The following is a 10,233-nucleotide window of genomic DNA, read 5'->3' on the forward strand; positions in this document are numbered from 1 at the left end:
AGTGCTTCCCCTGGGCCCCTAAGCTCCAACCCCCCAATCAGACCGCTCCTCAATAAAAAGATGCCCATGGACATGGACGAGACCTCTTCCTCACACAGAACCAGGGATTATACCCCCCACATTCAGGGTTGAGGTGCGAACTTACCTGCTCCTACAGCCTGCTCTGGAGTTCTCCCCACCTGACTAGAAGCCAAGCTTGTCAATCAGTTAGAGAAACCCAGAATTCCAACCTGAAACTCCACCCCTCTGCCTATGCAACCCAGCCCTCCTAATATGGAAGCTGGGTAGGTGAAAGGAAAGGTTTATTGTGGAAGAGGGTGGAAGTGAGGAAGTGGTTCAGCAAATCAACAGGTGCAGAATTATTGTAATGAATGCAAGGACAAAATCTAGGCAGTTGGGAGCTTAAAGTGCAGTGGTAAATAGTGAGAGAAAGTTTATTTCCAAGAATGGTTCCAAAGGAAATGGGGTAGAAGAATTTAGGGAGATGGGGATGGTGAGAAATACACTGAAATGGCTGTTAGTGATCAAGACCATAGGAGTAAGGAGGGCACAGGATCAAAATCAGGGGGTTGCCATGAATAAGGGGAGTTTATTTGAGTTTAAGTGAGGGACAGTTTTAGGGAGAATGGGAACGGATTCAGAAGGAGAGTAGCCATAGCCAGTCTTTTGTATTAAACTGCTACAAAGTGTAAGGAAAAGAATGAAACGAATAAGAATGGACGGACCACCTGGCATCGACCTAGGCACTGGAAATGACAACGGCAAATCCAGCCCTCTCCACCCTAAAAAGTCCTCCTTACTAACATTTGGGAGCTTGTGCCAAAATTGGGTGAGCTGTCCCACAGACTAGTCAAGCAATAGCTTGACATAGTCATACTCACGGAATCATACCTTACAGCCAATGTCCTTGACACCGCCATCACTGTTCCTGGGTATGTCCTGTCCCACCAGCAGGACAGATCCACCAGTGGTGGCGGCACCATGGTATACAGTCAGGAGGGAGTTGCCCTGGGAATCCTCCAGACCCCATGAGGTCGCATGGCATCAAGTCAAACATAGGCAAGGAAACCTCCTGCTGATTACCAACTACCGTCCCCACTCGGCTGATCAATCAGTGCTTCTCCATGTTGAACACCATTGGAAGAAGCACTAAGGGTAACAAGGATACGGAATGTACTGTGGGTGGGGGACTTCAATGTCCATCACCAAGAGTGGCTCGGTAGCACCACTACTGACCGAGCTGGCCAAGTCCGAAAAGACATAGCTCCTAGACTGGTCTGGGGCAGGTGGTGAGGGAACCAACAAGAGGGAAAAACCTATTTGACCTCGTCCTCACCAATCTACTTGTCACAGATGCATCTGTCCATAACAGTATTGGTAGGAGTGACCACCGCACAATCCTTGTGGAGATGAAGTCCCGTCTTCACATTGAGGATATCCGCCATCATGTTGTGTGGCACTGCCACCGTGCCAAATGGGATAGATTTCAAACAGATCTAGCAACTCAAAACTGGGCATCCATGAGGCACTGTGGGCCATCAGCAGCAGCAGAATTGTATTCAACCACTATCTGTAACCTCATGGCCCGGCATATCTCCCAGTCTACAATTACCATCAAGCCTGGTTCAATGAAGAGTGTAGGAGGGCATGCCAGGAGCAGCAGCAGGCACACCTCAAAATGAGGTGTCAACCTGGTGAAGCTGCAACACAGCACTACTTGCATGTCAAACAGCGGAAGCAGCATGCGATAGGGCTAAGCGATCCCACAACCAATGGATTAGATCTAAGCACTGCAGTCCTGCCACACCCAGTAATGAGTGGTGATGGACAATTAAACAACAAATAGGAGGAGGCTCCACAAATGTCCCCATCTTCAGTGATGGGGGATCCAGCTAATCAGTGCAAAAGATAAGGCTGAAGCAGTTGCATCCATCTTCAGCCAGAAGCGCCGAGTGGATGATCCATCTCGGCCTCCTCCTGAGGTCTCCAGCACCGCAGATGCCAGTCTTCAGCCAATCCGATTCATTCCATGTGATATCAAGAAATGACTGAAGGCACTGGATACTGCAAAGGCTATGGGTCATGACAACATTCCGGCAATAGTATTGAAGATTTGTGCTCCAGAATAGCCGCATCCCTAGCCATGCTGTTCCAGTACAGCTACAACACTGGCATCTACTCAGTAAAATGGAAAACTGCCCAAGTATGTCCTGCACACAAAAAGCAGGACAAATTCAACCTGGCCAATTATCACACTCAGCCTACTCCTGATCATCAGCAAAGTGATGCAAGGGGTCGTCGACAGTGCTATCAAGCAGCACTTGCTCAGCAATAACCTGCTCACTGTCGCTCAACTGGGTTCTGCCAGGGCCACTCAGCTCCTGACCTCATTACAGCCTTGATCCAAACATGGACAAAAGAGCTGAACTCCAGAGGTGAGGTGAGAGTGACTGCCCTTGACATCAAGGCAGCATTTGACTGAGTTTGGCATCATGAAGCCCCAGCAAAATTGGAGTTAACAGTGATCAGGGAGAAAACTCTCCACTGGTTGGAGTCATACCTAGCACAAAGGAAGATGGTTGTGGTTGTTGGAGGTCAATCATCTCAGTCCCAGGACATCACTACAGGAGTTCCTCAGGGTAGTGCCCAACTATCTTCAGCTGCTTCATCAATGACCTTCCCTCCATCATAAGGTTAGGAGTGGGGATGTTCACTGATGATTGCACGTGTTCAGCAGTATTAGCAACTCCTCAGATACTGAAGCAACCCACGTCCAGATACAACAAGATATGGACAATATTTAGGCTTGGGCTGATAAGTAGTAAGTAAGATTAGTGCCACACAAGTGCCAGGCAAAGACCATCTCAAAAAAGAGAGAATCTAACCATCTCCCCTTGATGTTCAATGGCATTACCATTGCTGAATCACCCACTATCAACATCCTGGGGGTTACCATTGACCAGAAACTGAAATGGACCAGCCACATAAATACTGTGGCTGCAAGAGTAGGTCAAAGGCTTGGAATTATGCAGCGAATAACTCACCTCCTGTCTCCCCAATACCTGTCCACCTTCAACAAGGCACAAGTCAGGAGTGTGATGGAATACTCTCCACTTGCCTGGACGGGTGCAACTCCAACAACACTCAAGAAGTTCGACACCATCCAGGACAAAGCAGCCCGCTTGATTGGCACCCCATCCACCACCTTCAACATTCATCCCTTCACCACCAACGCACAATGGCAGCAGTGTGTACCATCTGCAAGATGCACTGCAGCAACTCACCAAGACTCCTTTGACAGCACCTTCCAAACCCGCAACTTCTGTCACCCCTCCAAGTCACACATCACCCTGACTTAGAACTATATTGTCGTTCCTTCACTGTCATTGCATCAAAATCCTGAAACTCCCTTCCTAACAGCAGTGTGGGTGTCCCTACACCCCAAGGACTGCAGTGGTTCAAGAAGACAGCTCACCAGCACCTTCTCAAGGGCAATTAGCGATGGGCAATAAATGCTAGCCTAGCCAACGCCACCTACATCCCATGAATGAATGAAAAAAAATCAAATTAGTCTGCCTGCCTAATAATATAACACAGATTATTCTATAACTTGAGGCATAAGGGAGCTATGATTCCTTGACAATCCTGACCCATTATTTCACTCCCTCTGATGGTTTTAGCTACTGATTGGATGGGCCAAATAGAAGATAATCTAGTCTTCTTTCCCACAGTGGTAACTAGCTAGGCATCCATTGGAATATTGCTTACTCCTGCGTTGGGAAACATCATAATCATGCAGTCAGCTACATCATTTCCTGTAGCTATTGATCTACAAATATAACAGGTGAATGAGTTGAATGGCAAAAACTTTCTAATAGCACATCAATTTCAGAATGAACTTTCTTGGATACAATGCCAGGTAATATGATGATGGAAAAGACAATGGGCTGGATTTTATAGAGGCCTTGACGTCAGAATCCGTGGCGGGGTGGGGTTAGGGCATGAATTTTACCCCGGATGAGGCCCACCACGGACCTCGACGCCGGCAGGGCCCATCCTGATATTGCCAGCAATGGCTAGGCCTTGCAGCCGCCCCCCTGCCACTCGGCAACAGGACCATAATTTAAATATTCAAATAAATTTACTTACCTGCATTAATGACTTTCCCGTCGCCTCCTGAAGTGTAACCGGGATCTTCATCCCGGCGGCTGGCACTGCCACACCTACGGATCCATGTCCAGAGAAACAAGGCGCAATACTGGGGGGGAGGAGATAGGTTTATCAGTGCAGGAGCGGGGGCGGTGGAGGGAACGGGGTCAAATGAATATCACGGGTGTAAGGGATGGTGGGAAGGGTTATAGTTGCAAGTATGTGCATTTTGGGGGTGGGGGAAGGTCAGATTGTGAGGGTAAGTGTTTTTTTGGGGGAAAGGGCAAATAATGGGTGGGAGGGGGCAAAAGAAATGTATTTATTTTCTTTCATTTAATGTTTGTTTAAATATTTAAATTTTCCGGTAGGGCTAACAGCCCTTTAAAAATGGCCTCAGCGCGTGCGCACAGGCAGCTTACGCCATTTCTGGGGATGGACAGCCCGCCCCCTCCACATGATCAGGCGGTGTGGGGAGGGGGTTGGGGCAGTCCGCCCCGGCTATTTAAATGAGCCACCGCGCTTGTAATCGCTGCAGCTCTTGGGCGTGTGGCCTGTTTCGCCCACCACCAATTTCACCAGCAGGCTTATAAAATTCAGCCCTATATTCAAAGAAAATAGCAATACATCACTCAAGCAGGTTCCCTGATAGGTGAATGTGATATATGTGCTTCTTTGTATATCTATATTACTGACCTGTTTATAAGGTTGCAGGTTTTCAATATGTAACGTGTAATCATAGAATCATAGAATCGTTATGGCACAGAAGAAGGCCATTCAACCCATCGTGTCCAGGCTGACCCTTCTAAGGAGCAATTCACATACTCCCCACATCCCTGCAAGTTCCTCCTCTTTGATACATAGAATATTTCAAAAATGTAGAAAAATATATGGCATAGAAGGAGATCACTCTGCCTATCGTGCCTGTGCCTACTGAAAAATGAGCCACCCAGCCTAATCCCATTTTCTAGCACTTGGTCCATATCCCTGGAGGTTACGGGACTTCAGGTGCATATCTAGACACCTTTTAAATGAGTTGAGGGTTTCTGCCTCTCCTACCCTTTCAGGCAGTGAGTTCCAGACCCCCACCATCCTCTGGGTAAAAAGAAATTCCTCATATTCCCTCTACTCCTTGGACCAATCACTTTAAATCTATGCCCCCTAATCAATGACCCCTCTGCTAAGGGAAATAGGTCCTTCCCATCCACTCTATCCAGGCCCCTCACAACCTTGTACTACTCCATCAAATCTCCCCTCAGCCTCCACTATAGAGGACAACAACGCCAGCCTATCCAATCTTTCCTCAAAGCTGCAATTTTCCAGTCCTGGCAACATCCTCATAAATTTCCTTTGTATCCTCTATAGTGCAATTACATCATTTCTGTAATGAGGTAACCAGAACTGCAAGCAGTACTCAGGTTATGGCCTAACTAGTGTTTTATTTAGTTCCAGCATAAGCTCCTTGCTCTGATATTCTATGCCTCAGCTAATAAAGGAAAGGATTCCATACGCCTCTTAACAACCTTATCAACCTGTCCTGCTACCTTCAAGGATCTGTGGCCATGCACTCGAAGGTACCTCACTTCCTCTACACCTCTCAGTATTCTCCCATTAGTCGTGTATTCCTTTGCCTTGTTTGACCTCCCCAAATGCATCAACTCACATTTTCCCAGGTTGTATTCCATTTGCCACTTTTCTGCCCACCTGACCAGTCCATTGATATCTTCCTGCAATCTACTGCTTCCCTCCTCACTATTAACCATACGGCCAATTTTCATGTCATCTACAAACTTCTTGATCATGCCTCCTACATCTAAGTCCAAATTATTAGTATACACCACAAAAAGCAGGGGCCTAGTACAGAGCCCTGCGGAACCCCACTAGAAACAGCCTTCCAGCCGCAAAAACACCTGTCAACAATTACCCTTTGTTTCCTGCCACTGAGCCAATTTTGTATCCAGCTTGCTACATTCCCCTGGATCCCATGGGCTTTTATTTTTTTTCACCAGTTGGCCATGTGTTACCTTGTCAAAAGCCTTGCTAAAATCCACGTAGACCACAACAACTGCACTGTTCTCATTAATTCTCCTTGTTACTTCCTCAAAAAATTAGAACTCGAGTTGGTCAGACACGTTCTTCAGTTGGTCAGACAAGATGCTTGTTATGCTTACACAAATAGTAACTTTTGTTTGCCAAAGTACTTTAGTTCCTTGCAATCTGAAAATTGCAAAGAGAAGCTGACTGAACTGAAGCAATTTATATGCAGCTTTGCTTAAAAGTCCTGGAATAATCTTGTGATGGAGCAAATGACAGAACAATAATAACCTACAGTTGTTTCAAACGGCAGAAATAAAGCAAAGTTAAGAGATTTGAGCTGGATGATGAGTAATGGTACATGATTGAAGACCTGTTGGAGGGTTTTTGCAGCTGTAAATCGTGATAACGGAATTATTCTTTTTTTCTTAATCTGGTCATTAAAGATATGACTCATCAACGATAAAGCATCACATTTCAAGCCTTCTATGCTTATTGATGCTCCATATATCATCCATCTTCATGTACACCTATTTTAAATTCTATTTCTAACAGCTTTATTTGATTATTCGGGGGCATAATTCTTTTTATGGAGTAACTCACATTAAATTTTGGGCATTACTCATGCCTGCAACTGGATCAGATCTTAAAATAAATTGGTTCTAATGATTATATTGATGGAATGAGAAGCTGTGGTGCTATGCACAGCTAATAGCTTTTCAAATTTGAAGTAATAAGAAACTTAAGATATGCCATCTGAAAAATTGGTCTGCTGAGTAACAGGAACTAAATGCAAGGAACTTCCCTTGTGCCAGAACAGGTAGGCCCAAGGCCCATCCAATACACAAAAGTGGCGAGCTGCAGATACCTGCTGGGTATCTCCAGGATGCTCACCTAAAAAGAGGATTTCAAATTTGGGCCACTGCGTCACTGCTAGTGGCATTCACGTAGTTCTTGGAAGAAGGAGAATCATCAGGAGAGGTGGGTGACAAGGAAAGCAGGGCTGGAGGTGACTGAGGGGTGTGCGGAGAGTGACTGGAAGAGAAGGTGCTGATTGGAAGAGCGGGACAATAATCAGGAGAGGGAGAAGACAGCGATCGGGAGAGGGAGCAGGCAGGGAATAGGAGAGGGAAGGGATAGCGAATAGGAGAGGGAGGGGATAGTGAATAGGAGAGGGACAGGGCAGCGAATAGGAGAAGGAGAAGGCAGCAATCAGGAGAGGGAGTGGGGCATTCATTAGGAGAGAGAGGGCGCAGTGAGTGGGAGATAGATAGGTGAGCAACCAGAAGAGGAAGGTGGCAGCATTCACAAGAGGGAGGGGGCAGCAATCAGGAGAAGGAGTGGGACAGTGATTAAGAGAGAGAGGGTGCACTGATTGGAGGAGGGAAGGTTGATCAGAAGGTGGCTGGGCAGAAGGTTACAATGGTCTCTGGAGTTGTAGCGGAGCTGGGAGAAGCACACCTACCCATTGCAGACCACATTTTTCTGGTGCTGACTGCATTCATAACAAACTAAAGGGGCTACAGACATTGTGGCCTTATTTGCATATTTAAAGGGCCTTTGGAATGTCCATGCGCATACCATCCACCATATTTGATGCTCTTGCACTCATTTTATGCCTGTAAATTGGGCATAGCATCAGCAGATTTCTAGGCTGTATTTTCTTATTAAGATGGGTAGTATGTGAAGCTACATTTATGAAGTGACAGAGAGTTTAACAGAAATTGTACATCAGCAAATAAGTTTATTGAATGGAATAGAAGCAAAAAAATTAAATTACACATTTTTTATCTGAATGCGCAAAGCATCTGCAATAAGATAGATGAACTAGTGGCACAAATGGAGGTACATGATTTAGATCTAATCGCCATCACAGAGACATGGTTACATGGTGATCAAGGTTGGAAAATAAATATTCCAGGGTACACAATATTTCGGAAAGACAAACAGAACAGCAAAGGAGGAGGGATAGCACTGATGGTAAAGGATGATGTAAGGGCAATAATGAGAAAGGATCTGGCCTCAGAAGATCATGAAGTAGAATCAGAATGGGTGGAAATAAGGAATAGCAAGAATCAGAAAACACTGGTGGGAGTAGTTTATAAGCTCCTAACAGTTGTTATACCATTGGACAGAGCATTAAACAAGAAATTATTGGAGCGTGTAACAAGGCAATGTAATAATTGTGGGGATTGGGAGTGTTTTAGAAACTAGCAAACTGGCACAAAAAAGTAGATAAAAAAAATGAAAAAATAGAATATGACAGTAAACTAGCCAATAACATAAAACAGACTGTAAGAGCTTTTATAGGTACACCAAAAGGAAGGGGCGGCACAGTGGCGCATTGGTTAGCACCACAGCCTCATAGCTCCAGTGACCTGGGTTTGGGTCAGGGTACTCCCTGTGTGGAGTTTGCAAATTCTCCCTGTGACCACATGGGTTTCCACTGGGTGCTCTGGTTTCCTCCCACAGCCAAAGACTTGCAGGTTGATAGGTAAATTGGCCATTGTAAATTGCCCCTAGTGTAGGTAGGTGGTAGGAGAATGGTGGGGATGTGGTAAGGAATATGGGATTAATGTAGGATTAGTATAAATGGGTGGTTGTTAGTCAGCACAGACTTGGTGGGCTGAAGGGCCTGTTTCAGTACTGTATCTCTCTATGAAAAAAAAGAGAGTAGCTAAAGTAAACATTGGTCTGTTGGAAGCAGAGACAGGAGAATTATCATGGGGAATGAGGAAATGGCAGAAGCATTGAACAAATACTTTGTGTCTGTCTTCATGGTGGAAGACACAAGTTCCATACCAGAAATAAGCAGTAACCTAGGGGCTAAAAAGAGTGAGAAAATTAAGGAAATTCATATCAGCAGAGAAAAAGTATTGGAGAAACTTAAGGGACTAAAATCTGACAGATCTCCAGGACCTGATGGCCTACATCCCAGGGTTCTAAAGAGATAGCTGCAGATATAGTGGATGCAAGAGCAATGATTTTACAAAATCCCTTAGATTCTGGAACAGTCCCATCAGCTTGGAAGATGACAAATGTTACATCGCTTTTCAAAAAAGGAGGGAGAGAAAATAGGAAACTACATGCCAGTTAGCCTAACTTCAATCATTGGGAAAATGCTGGAATCTATCATTAAGGAAGTCATAACAATGCACTTAGAAAAGCACAGCATGATTAGAACAAGCCAACATGGTTTTACTAAGGGAAAATCCTGTTTGACAAATTTATTACAGTTTTTTGAGGATATAACTAGTAGGGTAGATAAAGGGGAACCAGTAGATGTAGTATACCTGGATTTCCAAAGGCATCTGATAAGGTGCAACATAAAAGGTTAATTGGCAAGATAAGGCTCATGGAGTTAGGGGTAATGTATTAGATGATTGGTTAACAGACAGGAAGCAACGAGTGGGCATAAATGAGGCTTTTTCAAGTTGGCAGGCAGTAAATAGTGGAGTGCCGCAAGGATCAGTGGTGGGGCCCCAACTATTTACAATTTATATTAATGACTTAGATGAAAAGACAGAGAGTAATATATCTAATTTTGCTGGTGATACAAAAATAGGTGGAAAGGTAAGCTATGGGGAGGACATGGAGAGGCTGCAAAGAGATATAGACAGTTCAAGTGAGTGGGCAACAAGTAGGGAAGTGTGAAGTTATGCACTTTGGTCGCAAGAACAGAAAAACAGAATATTTTTTTAAAAGTGTGAAACTTGTAAGTGTTAATGTTCGAAGAGTCTTGGGTGTGCTTGTTCAAGGAATGCAGAAAGTTAACATGCAGTTACAACAAGCAATTAGGAAGGCAAATTGCATGTTGCCCTTTATTGCAAGGAGATTGGAATACAGGAATAAGGAAGTATTGCTACAATTGTACAGGCTTTTGGTGAGACCACATCTGGTGTGCTGTGTGCAGTTTTGGTCTCCACATTTAAGAAAGGATATACTTGCATTGGAGGCAGTACATCGAAGGTTTACTAGATGGGTACCTGGGATGAGGGGGTTGTCCTATGATGATTTGTATTCTCTGGAGTTTGAAGAATGAGAGGTGATCTC

Source organism: Heterodontus francisci, chromosome 1, assembly GCF_036365525.1.
Source record: "Heterodontus francisci isolate sHetFra1 chromosome 1, sHetFra1.hap1, whole genome shotgun sequence".
Classification (NCBI taxonomy): domain Eukaryota; kingdom Metazoa; phylum Chordata; class Chondrichthyes; order Heterodontiformes; family Heterodontidae; genus Heterodontus; species Heterodontus francisci.